Below are 10,793 nucleotides of genomic sequence, written 5' to 3'. Positions count from 1 at the left end.
AAACTAGCTCTTCCTTAATTTCTTTAGGTGAAAAGTGAGTAGGGTGATCTATATTTCCTTTTCGGACTCTCGGTGTTGGCCTCTGACGCAATGTTGCATTTAACTTTGAGTCCCTGGGGGTTGATTGCAGAGCTGAAGTTAAAAAGGAGACCTCATTTGGTGAGTCGGAGGGGAAGACTAGGTTCTTCCACTGAAGAACTGTCTGAAAGGGACCTAACCCTTCCCCTCTTCTCTGATACCACTGGGGAATCAGAGGCTCAGATGCCGTCCTCTTCGGCTGTTGACCTTCGGGGAGGTGAGTATCTTCACTAGACTCACCTGTCTGCTCTTCCTCCTCATTTAGCGTAGCTCCACCCTCTGCCTGTGAATTCTCACAGACTTCAACACTGAGTGGTGAGGCCTCTACAGGCCCCTCCCCTTTTTGCTCCTCACTTCTAATCCAAGCTTTTGGCGGGAAGTTTGAATTTATTGGGTCAACCTCTTCACTTTGTTCACCAACTGCCACCTTTGGTTCTTCTCTTTGTTGGCTTGACTGTGGCTTTACCGTCTTTAATTTGTTGGCAAAAGATTTAGGGCAATCTCTGAAGAGGTGATTTAATTCTCCACAGAGATTACATTTCCTGCCATTTGGACACTCTCCAAAAGTTTGCCCAATTTCTCTGCTCTTCCCACATAACACCTTGGTACAAGCCTCAACCAGGTGTCCATGCTCACCACACTTGCGGCAGAACTTGGGCTGCCCCTGGTAGTGGATGTAACCTCGGTTTTCAAGGTGGCCAGAGTGTCGCCCACCCGCTGCACTGAGCACTCTTCAGCCCTTTTAAATGGTATAACTTTGCACTCCCGCACGCTCCAGCAAGCACCATTCAAGCAACAACTTTGCACTCCAGCTTCGAACATCGGCACAGTCGCAACAAGTAAGGCGACTCTACTCAGAGAAGTCACTCTGCACAGTAAGAAGATTTCTTTTGCACAGACAGAAAGGGCTTCACCCGCAAAGGTAAAGCCTGCCAAAAATAGAAACAACTCATTAGTGCTGCTCTCCACAGAAATCTTTAGTAAAAGGCGAAAGACTTGTACGTTATGAAGAGAAACCAGAGTACGATTATCCGTCACTGCGGGAGCAGGGCATCAGGCTAGTTGGCATAGCCACCTTCCCCATGGTGAGCTTTGCTTGGTTGAGACGCTTGACCCCCCCCCTTGCTCCTCGGCTGACCAAGTAGGAACAATCGGGCCCTATTCGATGGCTGCCTTGTCTTTTACTCTGTGCAAAAGACAAGGCAGCAACAAAAACACCACGAGAATCCCGTATTGAGGCTTTGTTCTGATCGCTCATTCGGTGTCGCGTTTCTTTCAAGCAATTCTCCCGGTTAGCCCACACTCGGCTCGCTCCCATAGCCGTGTTAAAGTCTACTTCGCATTCACACTCTTTTCTCAGCAGACTCTTGGGATTTTATCTATAAAATGAATTCCTTCACTCAAACTATGTGAAAACTGCTTTGTCCTTAATATTTACCATGTCTAGAAAGATTTAAACAAAAAAAACAACGTTGTACTTTGCAGTAAAAGAAAGAGCAAATGTAAAGTTTCAGGAATCCGAGAATAAGCTTACTTTCATGAGTTCTTCACGATTTCGGATTTTGCTATAAAATGAATTCCTTCACTCATACTAAATTAAAACTGCTAAACCGCTAATCTGTTATATGTAAGGCAGATGTCAAATTCACCGAAATAGGATCAAAGGGTATTCGGCCAATCGAGCTGTAGCAGCTTCGGTAAAAGAGTATAAGTTGAAGAGTTTGTGAATAAAGGTGTGTGCACACATAGTGTGCTGTACGAAAATAGGCAGGGAGCAATGCCGGCTGGGGTATATGTTCTTGTATGTTGTCTGACTGTTTGATTTGAATGTGTTGTGTAAGTGTCCTGTTGAATGTTACATGTTTGGGCTTTGACACGCTTCACTGTGGTTGTTAACTGTGTGGTGTGTCCTGAAATGTTATATGTTTGGGCTGTGTGACATGCTTAATGCTTGTCAGTAGCTACCCACTTATTCATATATAGCAACTGACAACATAAGAAGTCCGGACATACTTTGATAGTAGTTGTAGAAGTATCCTTATTGATAATAGATCACTAATTCATAGTGATAGAACAGTAGATGAACAGGTGCTTGCACATGTCTCACGAAAATAAAATGGGTGTATGATTGCTGACGGCAGAGCAATACTGCCAAACTTATGAGTTCTTGTGGCAAACTTGATTCAGTGTCTTGACGTGTATACGCTGTTTCGCTGACTTGATTGTCACAAGAAACAAAGTGTGTTTGATAAGATCCGACCATTTTATTACGGGAGGATCAGTATGTATGGATTCTGATGTGACTGATAAACCCATTCGTATCTTAAGCATAATCTAATACGTGAGACAACGCCCTGGCACACGATAAAAAAAAAAAAAGAGAGAGAGCGGTTTTGTGTCCCCACAGTCCATAATGTAGAAAAGAGAGAAAAAAGCCTTTCTGATTTGGTGTGTGTGCTCACAGTGCAGAGTGTAGAGAAAAGAAAGCCGTTTTGGTGTCACGGGTGTTGTGACTTAGACACACACATTTCTAAATTGAGAAAGGAAATTATTTTAGAGGAAGCACTAGAGTTTAGATCCCACATTTGTTGATAGGCATTCATTTATTTCTTCACTTCTGATGAAGTTTCAACAATAAACAACAAACTTTGTATTATGAGAAAGAACCAGACTCATTCTTCAGGAATCCGAAAATAAGCTCTATTTTATGAGTTATGCACGAATTCGGATTCTCCTATAAAACGAATTCATTAACTCAAACCAAGTTAAGACTGCTTTGTCCTTCATATTTATTCAGGTCTAATCAAGTTTCAACGATAAACACCGTTGTACTTTGTAGAATGAGAAAGAACTTCTTCAGCAATAAGCATCTCTCGACATATGACGAAATACAGATTTTGCTATAAAATTAATTCCTTCTATCAGCCTGACTTAAAACTGTTTGTCCTCCTTATTTATCCACTTCAAATCAAGTTTCAACAATTAAAAAAAAATTGTAGTTTGAGAAAGAACACCTTAATCTTCAGCAATCAGTATAAAAAGAGGTGCAAATGCCAACCATACATACCTAAAAGGTGGAGCGGAAGTATTCAGCTGCAAGTAGGTGTGAATGTTCAACCATAATTTGTAAAAAGCGGGTAAGAAAAGGTTCGAATGCCCGACTATATATTAACAAAAGCGGGAGGAGAGGTCTTCGGATGAGAGTGGGTGAGAATTTCCAACCATAATCTATAAAATACGGTGAAAAAAAATATGTGAATGCCTCATAGAACACTAAAAGCGGAAGTGTTCGGCTGCAAGAAGGTGTGAATGTCCGACTATATTTGGTGAAAAGCAGGTGAAGCAAGGTCTGAATGCCCAACCTTACATCATCAAAAGCGAGATCAGAGGTGTTTGGCTGCAAGAAGGCCATAGTTTGCCAAAAGCGGGTAAGGTGCGAATGTCCGACTAAATATCAACAAAATTTGGGGCGGAGGTCTTCGGATGCAAGTGGGTGTGAATGTCCGACTATATTTGGTGTAAAGCAGGTGAAGCAAGGTCTGAATGCCCAACCTTACATCATCAAAAGCGAGATCAGAGGTGTTTGGCTGCAAGAAGGCCATAGTTTGCCAAAAGCGGGTAAGGTGCGAATGACCGACTAAATATCAACAAAAGTGGGGGCGGAGGTCTTCGGATGCAAGTGGGTGTGAATATCCCACCATACAAGTATGGTGGAGAGGAAGCTGTGAATGGCCGACCATAGTAAAAGGCGGGTGAGAGAAGGTGCGAATGTCAAACCATACATAAACAAAACAGGGAGCGGAGGTGTTCTGCTGTAAGAAGGTGTGAATGTCCAACCATAGTTGGTAAAAAGCGGGTAAGAAAAGGTTAAATTACCCGACTGTACACAATCAAAAGAGGGAGCGGAGTTGTTCAGCTAAGAGAAGGTGTGAAAGTCCGACCTTGGTTTGTAAAAAGCGGGTAAGAAAAGGTTCGTATGCCCGAATATACACCATCAAAAGCGGAAGCGGAGGTGTTCGGCTGCAAGATATTGTGAACGTCCGACCAAAGTTTGTAAAAAGCAGTTAAGAAAAGGTTCGAATATCCAACCATACATAATCAAAAGCGGGAGCAGAGCTGTTTGACTCCAAGTAGGTGTGAATGTCAGATCATAATTTGCAAAAAGCTGATGAGAAAGGGTGAGAATGCCCGACTATACACCATCAAATGCGGTAGCGGAGTTGTTCGGCTGTGAGTAGGTGTGAATCTCCAACCATAATTGCTGAAAAATGTGTTAGAAAAGGTAAAAATGCCGGTCCATACATAATCAAAATCGGGAGAGGTGGTGTTCAGCTGCAAGAAGGTCTAAATGTCCATCAATAATTGCTAGAAAACATGAAAGAAAATTTTCGAAAATCAAACCACACATGATCATAAGTGGGAGAGGAGGTGTTCAGCTGCAAGAAGGTGTGAATGTCCACCCATAATACCTGAAAAATTGGTAAAAAAAAGGTGTGAATGCCCAACCATACATCATCAAAAGCAGGAGTGCATGTGTTCGGCTACAAGAAGGTGTGAACGTCCAACCAAAGTTTGTAAAAAGTAGTTAAGAAAAGGTTCGAATATCCAACCATACATAATCAAAAGCGGGAGCAGAGCTGTTCGACTGCAAGTAGGTGTGAATGTCAGATCATAATTTGCAAAAAGCTGATGAGAAAGGGTGAGAATGCCCGACTATACACCATCAAATGCGGGAGCGGAGTTGTTCGGCTGTGAGTAGGTGTGAATCTCTGACCATAATTGCTGAAAAATGTGTTAGAAAAGGTAACAATGCCGGTCCATACATCATCAAAAGCGAGAGAGGTTGTGTTCGGCTGCAAGTAGGTGTGAATGTCCAGCCATAATTACTCACAAACGGGTAAGAAAAGGTAGTATTGCCAGACCATATATGATCAAAAGCGGGAGCGGAGGTGTTCAGCTGCAAGAAGGTCTACATGTCCATCAATAATTGCTAGAAAACATGAAAGAAACTTTTCGAAAATCAAACCACACATGATCATAAGTAGGATAGGAGGTGTTCAGCTGCAAGGTGTGAATGTCCACCCATAATTCCTGAAAAATGGGCAAAAAAAAGGTGTGAATGCCCAACCATACATCATCAAAAGCAGGAGTGGAAGTGTTCGGCTACAAGAAGGTGTGAACGTCCAACCAAAATATGTAAAAAGCAGTTAAGAAAAGGTTCGAATATCCAACCATACATAATCAAAAGCGGGAGCAGAGCTGTTCGACTGCAAGTAGGTGTGAATTTCAGATCATAATTTGCAAAAAGCTGATGAGAAAGGGTGAGAATGCCCGACTATACATCATCAAATGCGGGAGCGGAGTTGTTCGGCTGTGAGTAGGTGTGAATCTCCGACCATAATTGCTGAAAAATGTGTTAGAAAAGGTAAGAATGCCGGTCCATACATCATCAAAAGCGAGAGAGGTTGTGTTCGGCTGCAAGTAGGTGTGAATGTCCAGCCATAATTACTCACAAACGGGTAAGAAAAGGTAGTATTGCCAGACCATATATGATCAAAACAGGGAGCGGAGGTGGTTCAGCTGCAAGAAGGTTTGAATGTCCGACTAAAGTTAAAATATATTAAGAAAAGCCGGAGGAGAGGTCTTCGGATGAGAGTGGTTGAAAATTTCCAACCATAATGTATAAAATGCGGTGAAAAAAAGGTGTGATAGAACACTAAAAGGTGGAGCGGAAGTGTTCGGCTGCAAGAAGGTGTGAATGTCCGTCTATATTTGGTGAAAAGCAGGTGAAGCAAGGTCTGAATGCCCAACCTTACATCATCAAAAGCGAGATCAGAGGTGTTTGGCTGCAAGAAGGCCATAGTTTGCCAAAAGCGGTTAAGGTGCGAATGTCCGACTAAATATCAACAAAATTTGGGGCGGAGGTCTTCGGATGCAAGTGGGTGTGAATGTCCGACTATATTTGGTGAAAAGCAGGTGAAGCAAGGTCTGAATGCCCAACCTTACATCATCAAAAGCGAGATCAGAGGGTTTTTGGCTGCAAGAAGGCCATAGTTTGCCAAAAGCGGGTAAGGTGCGAATGACCGACTAAATATCAACAAAAGTGGGGGCGGAGGTCTTCGGATGCAAGTGGGTGTGAATATCCCACCATACAAGTATGGTGGAGAGGAAGCTGTGAATGGCCGACCATAGTAAAAGGCAGGTGAGAGAAGGTGCGAATGTCAAACCATACATAATCAAAACAGGGAGCGGAGGTGTTCTGCTGTAAGAAGGTGTGAATGTCCAACCATAGTTGGTAAAAAGCGGGTAAGAAAAGGTTAAAATACCCGACTGTACACAATCAATAGCGGGAGCGGTGTTTATGGCTGCCTTGTCTTTTGCACAGAGTAAAAGACAAGGCAGCCATCGAATAGGGCCCGATTGTTCCTACTTGGTCAGCCGAGGAGCAAGGGGGGGGAGCAAGCGTCTCAACCAAGCAAATCTCACCAAGTAGGAACAATCGGGCCCTTTTCGATGGCTGCAACACCTGAAAGAGATATTGATGCGAGACCCCATCAAAAGCTTTTTCAAAGTCTAAATTTAAGATGACAAGCCGGGTGTTTCTGTCTCTAGCGTAATCAATGATGTCTCGAATCAGTACGAGGCTGTCGGTGAGTTGTCTCTCTGAGATGGCACAAGCCTGGTCTGGGTGAATTACCTCCTCTAAAACAGAGGACATCCGTGTCGTTAAAACCTTGCTAAAAAGTTTACAGTCAAAGTTTAAAAGTGTGATGGGCCTCCAATTCTTTAGGTCAGTCTTATCATTTTTATCAGAAGTGAAGAAATAAATGAATGCCTATCAACAAATGTGGGATCTAAACTCTAGTGCTTCCTCTAAAATAATTTCCTTTCTCAATTTAGAAATGTGTGTGTGTAAGTCACAACACCCGTGACACCAAAACGGCTTTCTTTTCTCTACACTCTGCACTATGAGCACACACACCAAATCAGAAAGGCTTTTCTCTCTCTTTTCTACATTATGGACTGTGGGGACACAAAACCGCTCTCTCTTTTTTTTTTTATCGTGTGCCAGGGCGTTGTCTCACGTATTAGATTGTGCTTAAGATACGAATGGGTTTATCAGTCACATCAAAATCCATACATACTGATCCTCCCGTAATAAAATGGTCGGATCTTATCAAACACACTTTGTTTCTTGTGACAATCAAGTCAGCGAAACAGCGTATACACGTCAAGACACTGAATCAAGTTTGCCACAAGAACTCATAAGTTTGGCAGTATTGCTCTGCCGTCAGCAATCATACATCCATTTTATTTTCGTGAGACATGTGCAGGCACCTGTTCATCTACTGTTCTATCACTATGAATTAGTTTATCTATTATCAATAAGGATACTTCTACAACTACTCTATCAAAGTATGTCCGGACTTCTTACGTTGTCAGTTGCTATATATGAATAAGTGGGTAGCTACTGACAAGCATTAAGCATGTCACACAGCCCAAACATATAACATTTCAGGACACACCACACAGTTAACAACCACAGTGAAGCGTGTCAAAGCCCAAACATGTAACATTCAACAGGACACTTACACAACACATTCAAATCAAACAGTCAGACAACATACAAGAACATATACCCCAGCCGGCATTGCTCCCTGCCTATTTTCCTACAGTTCACTGTGTGTGCGCACACCTTTATTCACAAACTCTTCAACTTATACTCTTTTACCGAAGCTGCTACAGCTCGATTGGCCGAATACCGAATAATCCTAATTCGGTGAATTTGACATCTGCCTTACATGTAACAGATTAGCGGTTTAGCAGTTTTAATATAGTTTGAGTGAAGGAATTCATTTTATAGCAAAATCCGAAATCGTGAAGAACTCATGAAAGTAAGCTTATTCTCGGATTCCTGAAACTTTAGATTTGCTATTTCTTTTACTGCAAAGTACAACGTTGTTTTTTTTCTTTAAATCTTTCAAGACATGGTAAATATGAAGGACAAAGCAGTTTTAACATAGTTTGAGTGAAGGAATTCATTTTATTGTTAAAATCCCAAGAGTCTGCTGAGAAAAGAGAGTGAATGCGAAGTAGACTTTAACACGGCTCTGGGAGCGAGCCGAGTGCGGGCTAACCGGGAGAATTGCTTGAAAGAAACGCGACACCGAATGAGCGGTCAGAACAAAGCCTCAATACGGTTTTCCCGTGGTGTTTTTGTTGCTGCCTTGTCTTTTGCACAGAGTAAAAGACAAGGCAGCCATCGAATAGGGCCCGATTGTTCCTACTTGGTCAGCCGAGGAGCAGGGGGGGGGGGGGGGGGGGGGGAGCAAGCGTCTCAACAAAGCAAAGCTCACCATGGGGAAGGTGGCTATGCCAACTGGCCTGATGACCTGCTCCCGCAGTGACGGATAATCGTACTCTGGTTTCTCTTCATAACGTACAAGTCTTTCGCCTTTTACTAAAGACTTCATTACGGTGAAAAAAAATATGTGAATGCCTCATAGAACACTAAAAGCGGAAATGTTGTAGTTTGAGAAAAAACAACTTAATCTTAAGCAATCAGTAGGGTAAGAAAGGGTAAGAAAAGGTGCAAATGCCAACCATACATCACTAAAAGGTGGAGCGGAAGTATTCGGCTGCAAGTAGGTGCGAATGCCTGACAATGTATGATCAAAAGAGGGAGCGGAGGTTTTCGGCTGCAAGGTCTGAATGTCCAACCATAATTTGTAAAAACCGGGGAAGAAAAGGCTCGAAAGCCCGACTATACACCATCAAAAGCGGGAGCGGAGGTGTTCGGCTGCAAGTAGGTGTGAATGTTCGACCATAATTTGTAAAAAGCGAGTAAGAAAAGGTTCGAATGCCCGACTATATATTAACCAAAGTAGGAGGAGAGGTCTTCGGATAAGAGTGGGTGAGAATTTACAACCATAATCTATAAAATGCGGTGAAAAAAAAGGTGTGAATACCCCATAGCACACTAAAAGGTAGAGCGGAAGTGTTCGGCTGCAAGAAGGTGTGAATGTCTGACCATAGTTTGTAAAAAGCGGGTAAGAAAAGGCTCGAATGCCCGAACAAACACCATCAAAGGAGGGAGCGGAGGTGTTCCGCTGTAAGAAGGTCTAAATGTCCGACCATAGTTGGCAAAAAGCAGGTAAGAAAAGGTTAAAATACCCGACTGTACACAATCAAAAGCGGAAGCGGAGGTGTTCGGCTGCAAGAAGGTGTGAACGTCCGACCAAAGTTTGTAAAAAGCAGTGAAGAAAAGTTTCGAATATCCAACCAAACATAATCAAAAGCGGTAGCAGAGCTGTTCGACTGCAAGTAGGTGTGAATGTCAGATCATAATTTGCAAAAAGCTGATGAGAAAGGGTGAGAATGCCCGACTATACACCATCAAATGCGGGAGCGGAAGTGTTCGGCTGTGAGTAGGTGTGAATGTCAAACCATAATTGCTGAAAAATGTGTTAGAAAAGACTAGAATGCCGGACCATACATCATCAAAAGCGGGAGAAGTGGTGTTCGACTGCAAGTAGGTGTGAATGTCCAGTCATAATTACTCACAAACCGGTAAGAAAAGGTAGTATTGCCAGACCATACATTATCAAAACAGGGAGCGGAGGTGGTTCAGCTGCAAGGTGTGAATGTCTGACTAAAGTTTATAAAAAGCGGGTAAGACAAGGTGCGAATGCCTGACAATGTATGATCAAATGAGGGAGCGGAGGTTTTCGGCTGCAAGGTCTGAATGTACAACCATAATTCGTAAAAACCGGGGAAGAAAAGGCTCGAAAGTCCGACTATACACCATCAAAAGCGGGAGCGGAGGTGTTCGGCTGCAAGTAGGTGTGAATGTTCGACCATAATTTGTAAAAAGCGGGTAAGAAAAGGTTTGAATGCCCGACTATATATTAACAAAAGCAGGAGGAGAGGTCTTCGGATAAGAGTGGGTGAGAATTTCCAACCATAATCAATAAAATGCGGTGAAAAAAAAGGTGTGAATACCCCATAGAACACTAAAAGGTGGAGCAGAAGTGTTCGGCTGCAAGAAGGTGTGACTGTTCGACTATATTTGGTGAAAAGCAGGTGAAGCAAGGTCTGAATGCCCAACCTTACATCATCAAAAACGAGATCAGAGGTGTTTGGCTGCAAGAAGGCCATAGTTTGCCAAAAGCGGGTAAGCTGCGAATGACCGACTAAATATCAACAAAAGTGGGGGCGGAGGTCTTCGAATGCAAGTGGGTGTGAATATCCCACCATACAAGTATGGTGGAGAGGAAGCTGTGAATGGCCGACCATAGTAAAAAACGGGTGAGAAAAGGTGCGAATGTCCAATCATACATGATCAAAACAGGGAGCGGAGGTGTTTGGCTGCGACAAGGTGTGTATGTCCACCCATAATTAATAAAAAGCGGGCAACAAGTAGGTTTGAATACCCATCATCAAAAGCAGGAGTGGATGTGTTCGGCTACAAGAAGGTTTGAATGTCTGACCATAGTTTGTAAAAAGCGGGTAAGAAAAGGTTCGAGTGCCCGAACATACACCATCAAAAGAGGGAGCGGAGGTGTTCCGCTGTACGAAGGTGTGAATGTCCGACCATAGTTGGTAAAAAGCGGGTAAGAAAAGGTTAAAATACCCGACTGTACACAATCAATAGCGGGAGCGGATGTGTTCGGCTACAAGAAGGTGTGAATGTCCGACCATAGTTGGTAAAAAGC

The 10,793-nt window shown here is 43.0% G+C and overlaps 1 non-coding gene and 1 pseudogene across 1 annotated transcript; one reads left to right on the top strand and one right to left on the bottom strand.

The window, feature by feature from the left end:
* Positions 1-989: 989 nt before the first annotated feature.
* Positions 990-1,103, bottom strand: LOC140317260 (U5 spliceosomal RNA). Its single transcript, XR_011917589.1, has one exon. It is a non-coding gene; the product is annotated as a U5 spliceosomal RNA (small nuclear RNA).
* A 7,392-nt stretch (positions 1,104-8,495) lies between these two features.
* LOC140317452 (U5 spliceosomal RNA) lies at positions 8,496-8,584 on the top strand (annotated as a pseudogene).
* Positions 8,585-10,793: the final 2,209 nt, after the last annotated feature.

The sequence above is a fragment of the Leuresthes tenuis genome, unplaced genomic scaffold (genome assembly GCF_036924035.1).
Source record: "Leuresthes tenuis unplaced genomic scaffold, fLeuTen1.0.hap1 SCAF_10, whole genome shotgun sequence".
NCBI lineage: Eukaryota > Metazoa > Chordata > Actinopteri > Atheriniformes > Atherinopsidae > Leuresthes > Leuresthes tenuis.
The sequence above is the reverse complement of the archived record's forward strand: the minus strand, read 5'-3'. Positions and strand labels throughout refer to the sequence as shown.